Here is a 17,479-nt window from a genome sequence, read left to right as displayed (position 1 = left end):
TGTTTGCAAAAGTGAGACATTGATGTACCTGTGGTCATTTGTATATCTGTAAATAAAATTGTGAGGAAGTTGTCCTGTCGGTACTTGAACGTCAAGGGGGGGGGTGTTACCGACTGACCCTCGGTTGGAAGATCTCCCAGATGTAGTTTCTTCAAACTTGGCAGGTATGTCCTTCTGGTCACTGAATAGTACTGAATGCTGTATTACAACAGAATAGCTACTACTAGATAATTTTTAATGTACTCATAACGGAACATATATCCAGGCAAGGCCACAATTTGTTCTTGTTTTGGTTGGATGATTCGTTTAGAATGGTTTGTGGTTCACTTATTTTCATCAGCAGCCAAGTAAAGGCCATCTTGACTACTATCTAAACAAGCAGACGATAAATTTATGTAAATATTACTGTGAAAAAATGAGAAAATGACCAAAAATATTGCCACAGGACAGTTACCCAGGCACACGCACCGCAATGAAAGGAAAACAATGAAGATGTGCCTCGGCTCGTGCGTGCATTTTGCGGTATTGCCTGGTACGCATGTGCTACTGTAAGTACATATTTCTCTCGCCTTCCTTGTTACATTTTGGTGGAGGTAACGCCATGGTAACACGCAGTGTATTCCATGGTAACACGCAGTGCAATCCAAGGTGATGGCGACGCAGACTGAACTACTGAATACAGTAAGAGCGCGTTAATTCAAACTTCACAGGGACGCTTAAAGAGTTTGAATTAAACCGAATTTCAGCTACGCAGAAAAGCCGGATTACAGGATACACGAGAGCCATGCGAGGAAAACATTTGGGGAAACTTGAGAGCTGAGCATCCCCACACCCCCCCAACCTTAAATCACTACATACTCTGGCGAAACATATCACACGGTGTAACATCAACTCGAGCTTCGCGAACATGAGGTAGTACAGTCGCCGACCCATCTTCCGGACCTTGTGGGGACCAAAAAATAAAAAAAGTGGAGCAGTTTGAAAAGCTCATTCACCCAAAAAATAAAACTTCTTAGGCTCAGATTGGCATCAAATAAGTCTAATAATGCCCTGCCTCATACTACACTTGGAGGCAATCAGATTTGCTTGGATTTGCGCATGAGTGACATCTCTGTGTACAGTCGGCAAGAGCGTCACTGCGTTGGTCATTTCCAATGGCGGACATCGCCATGGAGATTGAGGAAAGGAGCTACGTTACTTTGCACCACTTGGCTTTCGCGAAGGCACAGGAGATGGCACTGATCACACAAAAGCGAAGCTGCACAAACACAAAAGATGCGACAATGTCCCAAAGACACAGCTGCTCTGTGGACACTCCTCGTGCAAAATAGCAACCGAAATTTAAAAAAATTTAAAAATACCTCATTAAGTGATTATGATGACAGCGCTGACTGAAAAAAGAAAAAGTGCCGTTCACCGGAGCGATTTGTCAGCTAAGGAAGAGTGGGCGTGGCCTCCGAGATGGCAGGGTGGCGCAAGCTCTCCATTATGGCTATTTTTTAGTATAGTAGCATAGCTGCCCTACGCTACCGTGGAGGCTAAGCAGAGCCGTCTTGACGAGGGTTGCTTCTTTCGTGATGTGTACGAGGTTGAGAGGCAAGGGAAAAGGAACAGGGGGTTTATTTACATAGGATAGGCAAGCTCGTGTATAGAACAAGGGGATACTCACACTGGCCGGAGTACGGAGCGCAGTACATTGTAGCAAATCAATGCTACTACATCTCGGCAGACTACGAGGTCTGTTAGAAAAGTATCCGACCTTTGGCCGAAGAAAAAAAAAACTGGCATAACTGGAGCGTTGGAAACCCAATCACTCTCAAAGTAGTCTCCTTCGGACTCCACGCACTTCTTCCAGCGGTGCTGCCATTGTAGGAAGCATTGTGAGAAGGCCTCTTTCGGAATGGAGCTTAGTTTAGCTGTCATTGCAGCCATAATGTCCTCTCTCGTCTAAAATCGCATTCCTTTCAATGACATCTTGATTTTGGGAAACAGCCAGAAGTCGCAGGGGGCCTCATCAGGAGATTAAGGAGCCTCTTGAACTGCAGGAGTCTGGTTTTTCGCCAAAAAAGTCTGAATCGAGTGCGAGGAATGTGCAGGAGCATTGTCGTGATGGAAGCGCCAATTACCTGTTGACCACAACTCCGGTCTCTTGTGCTGCACAGCATCACCTAGGCTACGAAGGACATCCCTGTAGTACTCTTTGGTGATTGTTTGACCCTGTGGTGCATACTCGTGGTGTACCACACCGCGGGAGTCAAAGAAAGCAGTCGGCATCACTTTGACGTTGCTGCACACTTGGCGGGGGCCTTCTTTGGTCTTGGTGACGTGGAATGCTTCTGTGACGACTGGGATTTGGTTTCCGGGTCGAACCCGTACACCCAAGACTCATCACCAGTGATTATGGTGTACATGAAGTTGGGGTCACTGCTTGTGGAATCTAGCATGTCCTGCGAGACTTTCAACATGAAGTTGCTTTTGCTCCACCGTGAGCAGCTTCGGCACGAATTTCGCTGCAACTCTCTTCATGACCAAATCTTCGGTCATAATGGAATGTGCAGAAAAAGTGCTGATGCCCACCTCTTCTGCAATTTCTCAGATAGTCACACGACAGTCCCGCATCACCACAGCGTTCACTTCGGCAGTGACCTGGTCATTTTGGCATGTTGATGGCCGATCGGAGCATGGCTCGCTCTCCACCAATGTGCGGCCGTCTTTGAACCGGCTGTACCACTCCTTAATCTGTGTGCTGCTCATAGCATCGTCACCGAAAGCCATCTGAATCTTCCGAATGTTTTCCACTTGGCTGTCACCCAGTTTCTGGCAAAATTTGATGCAGTAGCGCTGCTCCAGTCGCTCCGTCATTTTCCTTGCAAGAACGAAATCGGCGAGAGCACTGTGCACTACCTCACTCAAAGGCTGCGTTCCAACGACTGACGCTATTGGCAGGCGGGAAAAAATTCGCGCATGCGCACGAAGGTTCAAGGCCGACTGATGCAAGCGCGCTTGTTTCATATCTATCAGGTGTTCGCAAAAAAAAAAATAAGGTTGGATACTTTTCTAACAGACCTCGTACATCATTCGGGAGAGCCTTAAGCTACATCTCAGAGCAGAAGGGAGAGCACTACAGATATGCTGCAAAAGTCCGCTTACAACCCTTTTGTTCTCCCTAGATCCCTAGGCCAGGGAAATCGTCGGTTACATCCTCCAGTCAGTGTTCGTAGTCGCCGAAGGTTCCACCTTGAGGGCAAGGGTGCGCGCAATCACTCCTGCCCCTTTGTTGACAAAACGCGAATGAGAAGGTCCCTCGTGTGCACTCGGATGCTCGTAGACAGGGGGTGTCACTCAATGGTGCATCTGGGATGGCCCAGTAATTAGCTGGTTCATCTGTCGAACGGCTATGGCGGCCAGCGGCGGCCACAAGGAAACTTTCCCAGGCATTCCTTGGTCCCAGTGTCGAGGTCAGCGATCAAGTGGCATACAGCAACCACGTATTCGTTGAAACATGTCTCACCATGGTGTCGCCACTGGTCTTTCCCGTGGGACGTATTTTGAGCTTCACGAAGCAGTTCGTTGCAGGAAAGCAGAAGTGGCTCGAAGTTTGCTGCCCCCGCTGCCCGATCGTAACAACGCCAAGTAAAATAATTGTGACTTCCTACATTGGCTATACTCGTGCAGCCACTGTAGGTAAAAAAATAGCCCTATTGATGGCGTGTGCCTCCTTGGAGGCTGTAGAGCAGGCCTCGGGAAGCAAAGTCAGCAGAAAATCCAGCATGGCGGCCTCCAAGATCGGGTGCGTGGCTCGCAATGAGCAATTTAGTCTGGAAAGTTAAACTTCGGGGCCTATATTCGTCCGAAAAATTGGTCATGAAAATGCATTAGCTCTATGGGAACATTGACGGTGCATTTATGAAATCCGGAATATCAATCGAGTCTGAATTTTTGGTGTCTGAAAAATCCGTCGGGGTCTGTACACGTGGCTGCCACTGCGCCGAGAAAATGTCCACGCATTCTTCACCATAGCTAGCGCACCGACAATGTCTGGGGTACACCGATGGTGTCCCTTGGTCACAGAAGTAGCTCAGCAGAGTCAACAGTACGACAGAATTCCGTAAACGGCAACGTAGTAGTTGGCATGAGCAAGCATCTATCGTACGCCCTGTTGACAAGAGCCGCTGTAGCCGTTAGTGGCTGCCGACTCTTGTCCCAGCCGCCGAGGGTTGCGAGCTGTACACAGGCTGCTGCTGAAGTCACTGCGCTGAACCGGCCACAGGCATCTCCATTGCCCAGGGTAGCTTGATCGTTGTACTGAGCAGCAGCGCAGACAATGTGCAGGTGACAGAAAACCAGGGGTGACTCCGCTCACGCTGCAAACACAACGCACTCGACAAGCACTAAAGTATTGCAGGGGCGAGGAATTCTGCATGTGCATCACCCACATGGTACGATGTTTAATTCGGCTTGCAAAGTATCAGGCAGCTACTCAGATGCTAAGTTCACGTGAACAAAGCTTGCTTTGTTAAGTTGAACAAATAATTTCGATTCGTGCGAAGTGGGCTAGAATGAGGGAAGCAAAAGTCCTCAACGCCAAGGTCCACTAGGTTGTGTCCATCTATGTGCAACAGGCAGCTCCGAAAAGCCTTGGGCCTAATGAGTCGCACCCCTGACAACAACCAGCATCCAAAAACAATGCCAGAAATGGGCGCAAAACAGGCAGCCGCAAGGAGACATCAGCTCTGTGAGGTGGTCTTGTTGGCTCGGTGCAAACAGCATCCGAGTTGACGGTGTCTGAGCGCTTGGTGCCAGGCCGCAATACCCGTAGCGGCACTAGTGGCTGACGGCCACCCTGCTCCTAGAGCCACGAGTAAAAGAGATAGAAGAAGCTACAGTAAATGCTCGTTAAATCACTACTCGTTAATTTATGTGGGTTTATTCACCAGTTGCCTTCACCCAAAAAGATCACGTACTCGTGACTCCTGCGGCACAAAGGATGTTCCACATCCGCCGCCAGGTTTGTGGGTGGTGGCGCTGGCTAACACACCCAGGGTTAATTCTAGTTGTAAGACACAAATACCCCAGAAAGTGGATGGGAAAACGGCGCCACGGTAGCTCAATGGTGAGAGCATCGCATGCTTAATGCGAAGACGTGGGTTCGTTCCTCACCTGTGGCCAGTTGTTTTTTTCATCCATCTTCATTTTCATTAATTTATCATTTCTTTATTTCAATTAGTAAGTATAAGTGATTTCCCCTATGTTTTCCTTGGTGTCACTGTTTGTTGGCTTGTTTGATTGATATGATTAATAAAAATCGGGCCCCTCAGTTCTCCTTCTTCTCGTTCATTACTCGTTAATTTGGATTATTCGAAGTTGCCGCTGCGGTCCATCCAACAATGTATTGAAAGAAATATGCAACGCATTTCACTAATTCACACTGAAATCCGCAGTGCCATTGGTGGTCCAAACTCCGTGCCATCGTGGATGGGAAAAGTGCTCGTGTGCGGGAGCACGTTGGCGACGCTGGTGTCGCTGCACGGGCCACGATCTTTGATCTTTCTCTCTTAGGCGCCCGTTCCTGCAGCGAGCGCCGACGTCGGCATGCGCTCTAAAACGCGCCATGTGGCTTCGCTGACTGTCGTAGACAGCCATTCAAAGCTGCGCACGGGGTGGGGATCGTTCGGCGCATGCTCCGAAGAGCAGCTGACGGCTGGTGCAGTGCAAGTGATGTAGCGTGATTGGCCGCAAGCGACACGTCGGACTACGGACCATAAATGCATCTACGTGGGTGAGCGACGCTTGTGTGATGAAATGCTATCCCCTCTATACTTTGGTGCACACGCCATCGCCTGCTCACTTTTGAGCATGCGTATAAGGAAAGGCTCGTTTATAGGTCCAACGTTTTTGGAGCATGCGGCCAGTCACGCAATGCCGCTTGCAATGCGCCAGCCAAAATGCTGTCCCCTCTATACTTCGACGCTCGCGCTGTCGGCTGCTCTATTTGGAGCATGCGTATAACGAAAGGGTCGTTTATAGGTGCAACGTTTTTGGAGCATGCGGCCAGTCACGCAATGCCGCTTGCAATGCGCCAGCCAAACTGCCGTCCCCTCTATACTTCGACGCTCGCGCTGTCGGCTGCTCTATTTGGAGCATGCGTATAACGAAAGGCTCGTTTATAGGTGCAAAGTTTTTGGAGCATGCGGCCAGTCACGCAATGCCGCTTGCAATGCGCCAGCCAAAATGCCGTCCCCTCTATACTTCGACGCTCGCGCCGTCGGCTGCTCTATTTGGAGCATGCGTATAACGAAAGGCTCGTTTATAGGTGCAAAGTTTTTGGAGCATGCGGCCAGTCACGCAATGCCGCTTGCAATGCGCCAGCCAAAATGCCATCCCCTCTATACTTCGACGCTCGCGTCGTCGGCTGCTCTATTTGGAGCATGCGTATAACGAAAGGCTCGTTTATAGGTGCAAAGTTTTTGCAGCATGCGGCCAGTCATGCAATGCCGCTTGCAATGCGCCAGCCAAAATGCCGTCCCCTCTATACTTCGACGCTCGCGCCGTCGGCTGCTCTATTTGGAGCATGCGTATAACGAAAGGCTTGTTTATAGGTGCAAAGTTTTTGGAGCATGCGGCCAGTCACGCAATGCCGCTTGCACTGCGCCAGCCAAAATGCCGTCCCCTCTATACTTCGACGCTCGCGCCGTCGGCTGCTCTATTTGGAGCATGCGTATAACGAAAGGCTCGTTTATAGGTGCAAAGTTTTTGGAGCATGCGGCCAGTCACGCAATGCCGCTTGCAATGCGCCAGCCAAAATGCCATCCCCTCTATACTTCGACGCTCGCGTCGTCGGCTGCTCTATTTGGAGCATGCGTATAACGAAAGGCTCGTTTATAGGTGCAAAGTTTTTGCAGCATGCGGCCAGTCATGCAATGCCGCTTGCAATGCGCCAGCCAAAATGCCGTCCCCTCTATACTTCGACGCTCGCGCCGTCGGCTGCTCTATTTGGAGCATGCGTATAACGAAAGGCTTGTTTATAGGTGCAAAGTTTTTGGAGCATGCGGCCAGTCACGCAATGCCGCTTGCACTGCGCCAGCCAAAATGCCGTCCCCTCTATACTTCGACGCTCGCGCCGTCGGCTGCTCTATTTGGAGCATGCGTATAACGAAAGGCTTGTTTATAGGTGCAAAGTTTTTGGAGCATGCGGCCAGTCACACAATGCCGCTTGCAATGCGCCAGCCAAAATGCCGTCCCCTCTATACTTCGACGCTCGCGTCGTCGGCTGTTCTATTTGGAGCATGCGTATAACGAAAGGCTCGTTTATAGGTGCAACGTTTTTGGAGCATGCGGCCAGTCACGCAATGCCGCTTGCAATGCACCAGCCAAAATGCCAAAGGAACGACAACACAGTAGTGCAAACAATCGAAAGAGCATTTATTGCACTTATTGATGGACGGACGGACGGACGGACGAGGGTGAACCCTTTAAATCGGGCAGTGGCATACGCCACCTAGCCGTGACTATTAACATATTTTGTACTTTGTGGTGGGTTAAATTTCACCCCTGCCTTGATTTTAGCCACCAATCAGATAACCTCCGTTTAGTTATTTCTACCCACTTGAAGTCTATTTTGCCTCCACTGTCCCTAAACCCCAATGCTTTGAAAAAATCAGCCCCGTTGTTTTGCACTGTAGGGCTAAGCCCTTTTCAGAAAAGTATGAGGTGTTCAGCCATTTCCTCTTCCTCTCCACATGCACCACACAACATGTCTATACCTTAGTACTTGACTCGGTACATCTTAGTCCGCAATACTCCCGTCCTGGCTTCAAACAGCAAAGAGCTTCCCCTAGGCCTAGAATTATCATAGATATTTTTTGGGCAATTTCGTGCTTGAAAGTTCTGTATGTTCCCAGTGCTGATTTCGTCTGCATCACTGTTTTCCACAGACCCCTTTCTGTTTCTTTAACCTTTTTCTTAACCGCTGTTTCCCTCCTGCAGTCCAAATATTTGATTGACAATTCTCTGGTGAGCTTCCTCCATTTTGTGTCAACATTCCTCATATACAGTGTAGACCGCTTATAACGTAAGTCGCCGGAGTCGAGAATATCTGCACTATAAGCGGTACTGCGCTATAACCAAAACAACTATTTTCAAACCCTGTATGTATACAAAACATGTAGGCCAAGCATGTAGACAGGCTTTGTACTATTGCGCGCACATCGCGATTACGTTTTCTCCAGTCAGCTGGCGAAAACATAATCGCAATGTAGCCGGTGCTCTTCAAGCTCGACAGCTTTGCACCGAGTTAAAACAAAACAACTGTTTACCGCAACCGCTGCGGAAAAAACTGTGACCGCTATCGACGCGATTATGAACGGCGACTTTGTAGTGCTGAAGGCACGCGCCCGACGCACGCACCGAGTCGTCCAGTCGCTGCAACTGGTCGTCGAAACCGCGGTCGCTATCTATGCGATCATCGATGGCGAATATGCAGTTTTTTAGGCACGCGGCTGACGCGTGTACCGAGTAAAAACGAAACTACTGTTCGCCGCAACCGCTGCGGAGAAAACCACGGCCGCGGTTACGAAAGCCCGCGGCCAACACGGTGTTATGCGCGGCGGTAAACGCAAGAATGCAGGCTTTAAAGACGCAAATAGGCTCAAAGCATTCCAGCGTTGCTGTCATTCACGTACGATTTCAACTGATCACTGATGGCTGTGGCTCTTGCTCTTTTGCGTAGCACATTTGCGGCGCTCCTCGCTCACCGAGCTCCAAAAGTAGTCCAAATTAACCGATTTGCGGCCAAATAAGTCCGAATTAACGAGAGTTTAATTGCATTGAATAATGCATACGCCGGCCGGCAGCGCGCACCTTGTTGAGAAGCGTGCTCGCTGCCGCCCTTGTCGGCGAGATTTTCCCGCGGAAGCCGCATTACAACCGGTATTTCGTCTCACTCATGGTATTTTGTCTCGCTGTAAGCAGTATGCATATACATGGAGTGCTATGGGAAAATTAACGGGAGTCTGAAAAGACCATACTATATCCGGTCCTGCACTATAAGCGGTTACATTATAAGTCGTCTATACTGTACAAATAACTGAAAACTCTCCTTGCCCACCGCTTTTCTGCCATTTCTCTCAATCGCTCCTCAAATTCTATCTTGCTGCTGGCTTCCCTGCCCTCGAATGACATCCATCCCATGTCACCCTGTACCCCCTGATTTGGTGTATTTTCGTGTGCTCCCAAAGCAAGCCTACCTACCCCTCGCTGCTTAACTTCCAACCTTGCTCGAACCTCTGATCTCATGCACAAGACCGCATTACCAAAAGTCAAACTAGGGACCATCACCCCTTTCCAAATCCCTCTCACCACTTCGTACCTATTGTAATTCCACAGTGCTTTATTTTTCATCACAGCTGCATTTCTGCTACCTTTAGCCGTTACATATTTTTCATGTTCCGTTAGGTACTCAGCCCCATTGTTTATCCTCCAAGATATTTGGACTTATCCACCACCTCCAGCGTAACCTCCTGTATCCTATGCTCGCTGCCCTGATTATCATTAAAAATTATGACTGCCAATTTTTCAAACTTAAGCTATCTCCCTCTTTACCACATATGTGCATTAATCCCTGTAAGTCTTCCTTGCTGTCAGCCATAAGTACAATGCCATCCGCGTACATCAGTCCTGGAATGACTGTTTAATCCATTCTCCTTGCTTGAAAAAGGAAAGGTTGAAGCCAAGTTTGCTCCTCTCTAATTTTTTTTTCTCTAATCCTTGTAAATACAGCATGAACAACAGAGGTGACAGAGGGTACCCCTGCCTAAGCCCCTGCTTTATCTCTATAGGCTCAGATACCTTGTTTTCCCATTTTATAAGCACCTCGTTACTTTTATAGATATCTTAAAAGATTACTTACTCCATCTTCCACATCTAGAGTGCCCAGTATGTCCCACAAATTGTTTTGGATTACACTGTCATAGGCTCCCTTGATATCCAGAAAGGCGAGCCATAGGGGCCTGTGTTCCTTTTCTGCTATTTCAATACACTGTGTCAATGAGAACAGATTATCTTCTAACCTTCTTTGTTTTCGGAACCCATTTTGTAGTTCCCCCAGCACCTCCTCGCTCTCCACCCATGCCTGCAGTCTGTCCTTTATAATCTGCATCACCACCCTGTAAACCACTGACGTCACTGTTATGGGACGGTAGTTGTTTATGTCGGCTTTGTCCCCCTTTCCCTTATATATCATGCTCATCCTGCTCAGTCTCAGCCGTCGGGGGCTTTACCGTCCATTATCATTTTGCTCACTGCCTCTCTTAATGCTTTGTTAGATTTTGGGCCCAATGTCTTTATTAACACAATTGGGATGCCATCAGGACCTGTCGACGTGCTACTAGGAACCCTCTTCTCTTCCCTTTCTCACTCGCTTTGTGCCAGTGGAGCCACTGCACTGACTAGTCCATCCTCACCTGATTGAGCACATGCTATGTTCTTTAAATTTTTCTGTCATCATTGTTCTTATATGTTCCATTGCCTCATCTCCCTCTAGTCGAACACCTTGAGCTGTAACTATAAACCTCTGCTCTAGGCTAGTCTTATTACTCAAGGAGTTGAGATGTTTCCAAAATTTCCTTGCTGCTTTTCTATCCTTTTGTTTACTTCTGACAACCATTGTGTCCCCTTTCTTCTAATCTTCTCATCGATCACATCGGATGCTTCCCTTCTGCAGTTTAATAAGTTATCCCATTTTCTGTCTACATCAGCCTCTGGTTCACCCTTCTGCTTTGAATATCTGTGTTCCCTGGATGCTTCCTGACGTTTCTCAATGGCCTTCTTAACCTCCTCATCCCACCAGCTCTAGGGTTTACGTCTTCTGTTCCTTTTGGGTGTGACTCGTACTTTATAGCAAGCTCTAGCTCAAATAGCCCTGTTAAATTTGCATATGTCCATTCTCTTTTTGTATCCTCTGAAATTACTTCAATTTGTTGGGTTGCTATTCAGGCTGCTTTTCCGAGTAAAATATCCCACCTGGTTGTTCATCTTGCCTCCTACCTACTTTCATTTCTCTTCCAAAACTCACCTTAATACGTTTGTGGCCACTACCTAGACTTCTGGAGGCATATTCATCTGTTCATTACCTTTAGCCTATCATGCATCCTATGTGACATTAGTGCATAATCTATCGTCGACTGCAGGCTCCCTACCTCCCATGTTATGTGCCCTTCACACTTCTCAGTACTGTTGCATACAACTAAGTCATGCATTTCACACATATCCAGCATCATGTTGCCTGTTGAGTCTGTGTACCCGTCCATGTCTTCTATGTGTGCGTTCATGTCTCCTAGTATAATAATCTCGCACCCTTCTCCTAGCTCATTAATGTCACTTGATATGCAGTTCCAGCATTTTTTTGTTTTCCTCTTTGGCATTTGCTCCTGTCCACAGGTATACAAAGCCAAGTAGTGTCTGCTCTCCTGCCACTTTCCCTTTTAGCCATAAATGCTCCTTGCATTCCTCTTTCACCCTTTGCCAATTCATACTTTTATGAATGAATGCCCCAATGCCACCCCCTTTTCTGCTGCCCTCTGTTGCAATATTCCCATGCATAGTCAGGATTACAGGGTGGTTGCTCTATGTCCCTAAGATGTGTCTCCACAAACCCGTATACCATCAGCTTTTCCTGCCTTAGTTGCTCGTCTATCTCTTCCCACTTCAGCCTATTCCTGCCATCTTGCATGTTAATATACCCTATGTCCGAATAGCCTTGCCACTGGTGCTTACGTCTATGTCTTCTTCTACAGACTCTACGTTTGAGTCTTGGGGCCTCTCCCGGTCCGTCTTTATCTACACATCTCTCCGGGGCCTCTACACGTCTCTCCACACGTGTACATGTCTCTCCGGGTCCGTATTTATGAGTGTTGCGTTTGACACTCGCGCCATCTCTCGTGCTAATCTGCAACTACACCGGCCGCCGCCAGCGCTCAGCTATGCAGAGAAGCCACATTACAGGAGATACAAGAGCCCTGCTGGGAAAGCAATATCAGGGGATGCGTCAAGGTCGAGCTAATCCACAGAACCTTGGCAATGATTTCCTGTCGTGCCACTCGGCCATCATTGATTGTGCCGCCGGTCTCCTCCACTCATAACTCCCTCTGTTCCAAGATGCAGCCAACAAACCACTTGCGTATTTGTGTTCCTTCGGATTTGTTTGGCTGATGACAAAAGCCTCTACGCATGTTATTTTTTCACTGACCCCGCGGGTACCTGACTGTGATTAAGTGCTATCACCGATGCTAGATGTGATATTTACGCGATACATAGCACTGCTACATGCATTTGCGATGTTTGCTGACGACTGCGCATACGTTCCTTTTTTTGAACTTGGGCACCATTTCACAAGTCTTACAGCAACGCATCAGACTGGTGAGTGTATCTGCCCTTAAAGAATACGTCCAGTTTGCTATTGATCCCGATATCACCTTGGCTTGGACGGTGTCTCCTTGCACCAAGACACCGTCCAAGCCAAGTGGCAACATCGATGAAATGGTAGCAACTGACTTTTCTATGTGGAACTTTCGGGATCTGTGCCGCTTGCTAACGTCATGCCAGCACATATTTGGTTTTGACGGCAGACCGTTAAGTCAAACCTCTATACAGTCAAACCCACCTATAACAATATTCAAGTGCCACGAAACTTCCATTGTTAGAACCGATAATTGTTGTAACCGGGCTGAATGAAAAAAAATCAAAATAAGGGGATGGCCATAGAGTTTCTCACTATAACACCTAGAGGGTAAACTGGCGCCACCGTCTATGCGAGTTTCTTAAAAGGCTGCCGTGCCCTTATGGGTATGACGGGATATGTGTCTGCAAGGCCTGTGTTGGCTGGTGTTGTACGAGGCTCCGTCTAAAACGTGTCTATATGGCTACACAAATAACGCGTTCTTAAAATAAAATCTACATAAAAGGCTTTCATTCACCTATATTACATCTCTCAATAAAGTTTACTCACCTACAATGCAGCATCAAGCAAAGAAAAGCAAGAACAGACGACAAGTTGTTCCAAAGCGAGCGAGAATCTTGTCATCTGCCCTCCAACTTTAGCGGCCAGCTGATACTTTTTACGTTTCATAGAATTGTGCATCCAATAGTATGTCCTCAAAATTAAACAAAACATGTTTTTGTGTAAGGATAAAGCTAAAGCAGTTTTTTACGTGCTGTTTTAGCAGGAAATGAATCATTGTGACAGACGGAACGGTGCTTCAAGGCGTTCTGGCTCTCCAACAACGATGCCAATCCGAATCCACAATATACCGGCATTCCCTTGCATACCACAGCACAGCAGCGCTGTGGTATGCAAGTGCCACAAGCATCTTGCCACGAAGTTCTCACAGGCTTGCCCAAGAAAACCCCTTGTTCGTCAGCCTTGCTTGCTTGAGGGGAAGCTTGCCGACATCCTTATCTCGCGAAGGTCCCTCGCAAAAACGAAGCCTCGAAGGGACTGAAGTATCTGCAGTGCCTCCTGCGAGGACAATGTTGAGGCAGCCTGTCCTACCGTGTCATCGCTACTTGATGCGAGCACGTTTGCAACGATTTACTCATCGATTCGAAACACTTCGTTTCCAAATCTATAGCAGTGCGCTTTCTTTGCACCGGCAACGTCGTGCATTGCTGACAATCAGCGGGCGGATCAGCCATTTTCCATTTCGGCGGCGAGTCAAACGAGGCTGCGAAACGGGCGAAACCCCGTGGCCCGGAACGACTTCAACGCAACCAACGTAGACGAGCACGAGCAACTTATTCATTGGCAGGAATGCGCAGCAAGAGCGGCGCTCAGCGCTATCTGCTATCAGCGCAGTTGGCGCAGTCCATTCTTGTTTCGGAGGGTGGCACAGGATAGAGCTATGGGCGCAGCCCATAGGTATTTGGAGGGGTGAAAAGGTGACAGGAGAGAAGTGCGCGAGGCTGGCAATGCGGAGAAGGCTGGAAAACAGCGCGCGGTGACGTGCTGCGGTTCGAATTTGTTTTTTTTTTTTTCTTTTCAAGGATTTCGCATTCCATTCTTTTTCGCACGGACACCCAGTAGCCAGACCTCATCATTATAACCGATAATGCAGCACGGGGGCATTGTAGTAAGCGGGTTATTTCACCATAGAAAACATACAAAAACTTGACTGTGCAGCAGTTTCTCATTGTTATAACCGATATATTGTTTAAACCGGTAGCGCATGGGTTCTCAAAGTGGGTTCCGCGGAACCTACGGGTTCCGCAGGCCCCTGCTCGGGGTTCCGCGAGCCACTGATAAATTTTCCCTGGTCCCGCTCTCGACAAGTGTCTAAAACGGCGAACACGAGGTGCGCTTAATCCAAAGAACCTCCATTACCCATGTCCGAGTGTCAAAAAGCACATCACAGGCGCGTAACAGCAACGCGCGAACTGCGTAATAAATACGCAAGCAGCTTTTAGCCACCCAACCTCTGAGAACGGGCAGCGCGCCTAAGCATTCGCACTTGAATCTCGGAGGCCGTAGCTTGCCGCCTTTCTCCTATTTGTAGATAGGGTAGGTGCCGATAGCGTGCGCACTGACGTATACGTTGGCGGAATAGTAATTAAAAAAAATCCGCGGAGCACCGCAAATGCGCGCCGCAGAAGAGCAATAACGGCGTAGCAACCAACCGAAATGAAGCGGCGTAGTCCGCATCGCCGTGGCCCTCAGCGACAATCGTACGCGGCACGTGACTGACAGCAACGCCGAAGCGCTTCTTGCCTAATTGTGCCTTTAAAGCCTTTCTTCTTGCGTTTATCGCCGCGCGTAACACCGTGTTGGCGGCTAGCCGCGTGCCTCCGTAAGTGCGTAGTCGCTATCTCTGATCGCGTCGATAACCACCGCAGTTTCGTCCGCAGCGGTTGCGGCAAATAGTAGTTTCGTTTTCACTCGATGCGCGCGTCGGCTGCGTGCCTTCACAACTGCGTCGTCGCCTCCCATGGCAGCGTCGATAGCGACCACAGTTTCGTCCGCACTTCTTGCAGCGAATTGTAGTTTCGTTTTGACTTGGTGCGTGCGTCAGCCGCCCGCCTTAACAGTAAAGTCGCCGTCCATGATCGAGTCGATAGCGGCCGCGGTTTCGTCCGCAGCGGTTGCGGCAAGCAGTAGTTTCGCTTTTACTCAGTGCAAAGCTGTCGAAGATAAAAAGCACCGGCTACATCGCGATGGACGGACAATTTGTTGGCGAGCAGCTGAGTGGCGAAAAAATAATCGGGATAAGTGGGGTCGACTATGTATGTGTATGCATATATATATATATATATAATATATAGATAGATATATATATATATATATAATATATATATATATATATATTGTACTGACAGCGAATATATATATTATATATATATATATATATAATATATATATATATATATTGTACTGAAGGCGAATGACAGGCGCTTCGATGTCTGGGAAAAGAAGACGATGATGATCGGTGTATGTTGTTGACGCTCGGGCTCGCCAGGAGCCAGCCCTGCTTTTCGGATAGCCTTCTGCAACGCAACGCCCAGGCCTGCTTGAAGACCAACTATATATTTTAATATATATAACCTCTTCAGGCGCAAATTAAATCTGGCAATGAAAAAAAAAATTATCTTAACATCATTTTCGGCTCTCGATGCTTCAATAAACGAGTCATTAAAAGATGGAAACATAAATTTAATTTTTTTCATATTTTTCCGTGCTGTCCACATTTGTGGATAGGGCACCTTAACCCAGAAAAAAATGTTGCATATTGTACTTTCTAGTTCGCTTAGCTAGGTGAGTGGGGCAAAACATTTTCCCTGTGATTCTTTCTTGATTATCTAAACACTGGCAATCTACTTTGTGTGGTAAAGATGAAAGCAATCATTCCGAGCCGACAGGCACAAAAACACGTGGCATTTTTGGCAGCGAATTCGGCTCTTCGCTGCGCATCCCTCGCGGTGTGCGCACGTGGTCTGGCCAGTGATCGTATCTGTCATACCTAATTCGGAAGTGACTGCAGTGTGGCCTTCTTGACATCGGGCTTAGAGCTGTCATTGCTTGGCTAACCGCGCTTTTTTTGGAGCATTTCTGTTGCAAGTGATCAGGCTGTTCGCAATGTCTGTTTGGAACGCCATCATGTCCATGGTGTTTCTCTGTAGGAGCTTCTCAGCGCTTGCGTCCCTGAGGTACCAGCTCAGTGCAAAACATACAAAATGAGAGATCACCCGCACGGGCCACTTCCTGCCTTGAGAAGGCACAGAGACATTATGAAGTCAAGTTTGTTGACTCCTCCCGTGTACGAATTGTTTTGTACAATCACTGCCGGGTAGCCAATTTCAATACTGTCATGCTCTCTATTCCATTGTCTTGCCATCTTACAATAGCAATGTCACCTTTTGTTGAAACCTTTTCATCCATGCTTCCTCGCCCCTCCATTTTCATTTCCTTCTCATTTTTTAGTGGACACTTAAGCAGTCTGTTAGCTCGAATTGTACCGCTGGCAAGAATTCCTCTTTGTTTCAGCTCCAGGAATAAAGGCACTGAAGTGAATAATTGTCCATGAAGCATTTTAGGTTTTTTTCTTGGGGCATTGCCTCGATCAGCCGCACGACAACTGATCCGCCAAGTCCGAGGTACGCATGTAGTGTACTAATCCCTGTTCCCTTGCTTTGATACAGCGGAGGAACACTTCCGGATTCGGCTTTCCTTTCACAAATTGCTTTGCCGGGGCATGGCCTGTAAATGATATCTGCTCATCCACACTGTTTTGCTCCAAAGGCTCCAACCACCACGTCCTGACGGCTTCTATGATAGGGCGCACTTTCCAGAACTTGTCCTCGTTTGTGGGATCATGCGGAGCATTTGACTCTGTTATGTGCAGCGCAGCCCTAATTTTTAAAAACCTCTTGGCTGTCATCGAGTTGGCTATAGCGGGGATCCTAGTTGATGCTTGCCAATACGTACGAATCCTTGGATATTTTAGAACTCCCATCAGCATGAGGATTCAAAAAAAAAGGAAACAAATCTTGATCTCTTGCTCACTATGCCACCTTTCTCAAGCGCATACAAGCTTGTAAACGTCGCAAAGTCTTGAAAATCCCACTGCAGTAAATGAAGTATGCCAGAGGGTCTTTGGGGAGAGAGCCGCCTGTTGGTCGGTAGCTGTAATCCGTGCTGCTGGGACAAAAGGCTTTTGTTACCCACTCCACCACATGCTTCTTCTTCAATGATTCTTGTGTGGCCGACGGCGCAGGACAATTCTCAGCACTTGCTTCTGTGGAACTCGTAGCCGCAGTACTTATCTATTGATCAGTGGGTCTGTTAATGTGGGAGGATGCAGCACGCAGGAGCAACAGGCATAAAAAAAACGCTGGGCTGGAATGAAAGAAGAGGAGAAAAAATGTCTGGGGACTAGCGACATGTTGCCCAAGCATGAAAAAAAGGGAAATCCCTTGTCCCCTTTCTCCCCAGGTA

The 17,479-nt window shown here is 48.0% G+C and overlaps 1 protein-coding gene and 1 long non-coding RNA gene across 4 annotated transcripts in view; both read left to right on the top strand.

Annotated features, from left to right (window-relative positions):
* Positions 1–17,479, top strand: part of LOC119437574 (snRNA-activating protein complex subunit 4) — a 139,954-nt gene that overhangs the window by 58,627 nt on the left and 63,848 nt on the right. The gene's annotated exons all lie outside the window — the stretch shown is intronic.
* On the top strand, positions 6,115–7,243 carry LOC125942531 (uncharacterized). Of its 2 annotated transcripts, none has more exons than XR_007465187.1 (3): positions 6,115–6,313; positions 6,600–6,742; positions 7,172–7,243. It is a non-coding gene; the product is annotated as an uncharacterized LOC125942531 (long non-coding RNA). The 2 variants fall into 2 exon arrangements; XR_007465188.1 differs by lacking the exon at positions 7,172–7,243 and adding an exon at positions 7,029–7,100.

The sequence above is a fragment of the Dermacentor silvarum genome, chromosome 1 (assembly GCF_013339745.2).
Source record: "Dermacentor silvarum isolate Dsil-2018 chromosome 1, BIME_Dsil_1.4, whole genome shotgun sequence".
Lineage (NCBI taxonomy): Eukaryota > Metazoa > Arthropoda > Arachnida > Ixodida > Ixodidae > Dermacentor > Dermacentor silvarum.
The sequence above is the reverse complement of the archived record's forward strand: the minus strand, read 5'-3'. Positions and strand labels throughout refer to the sequence as shown.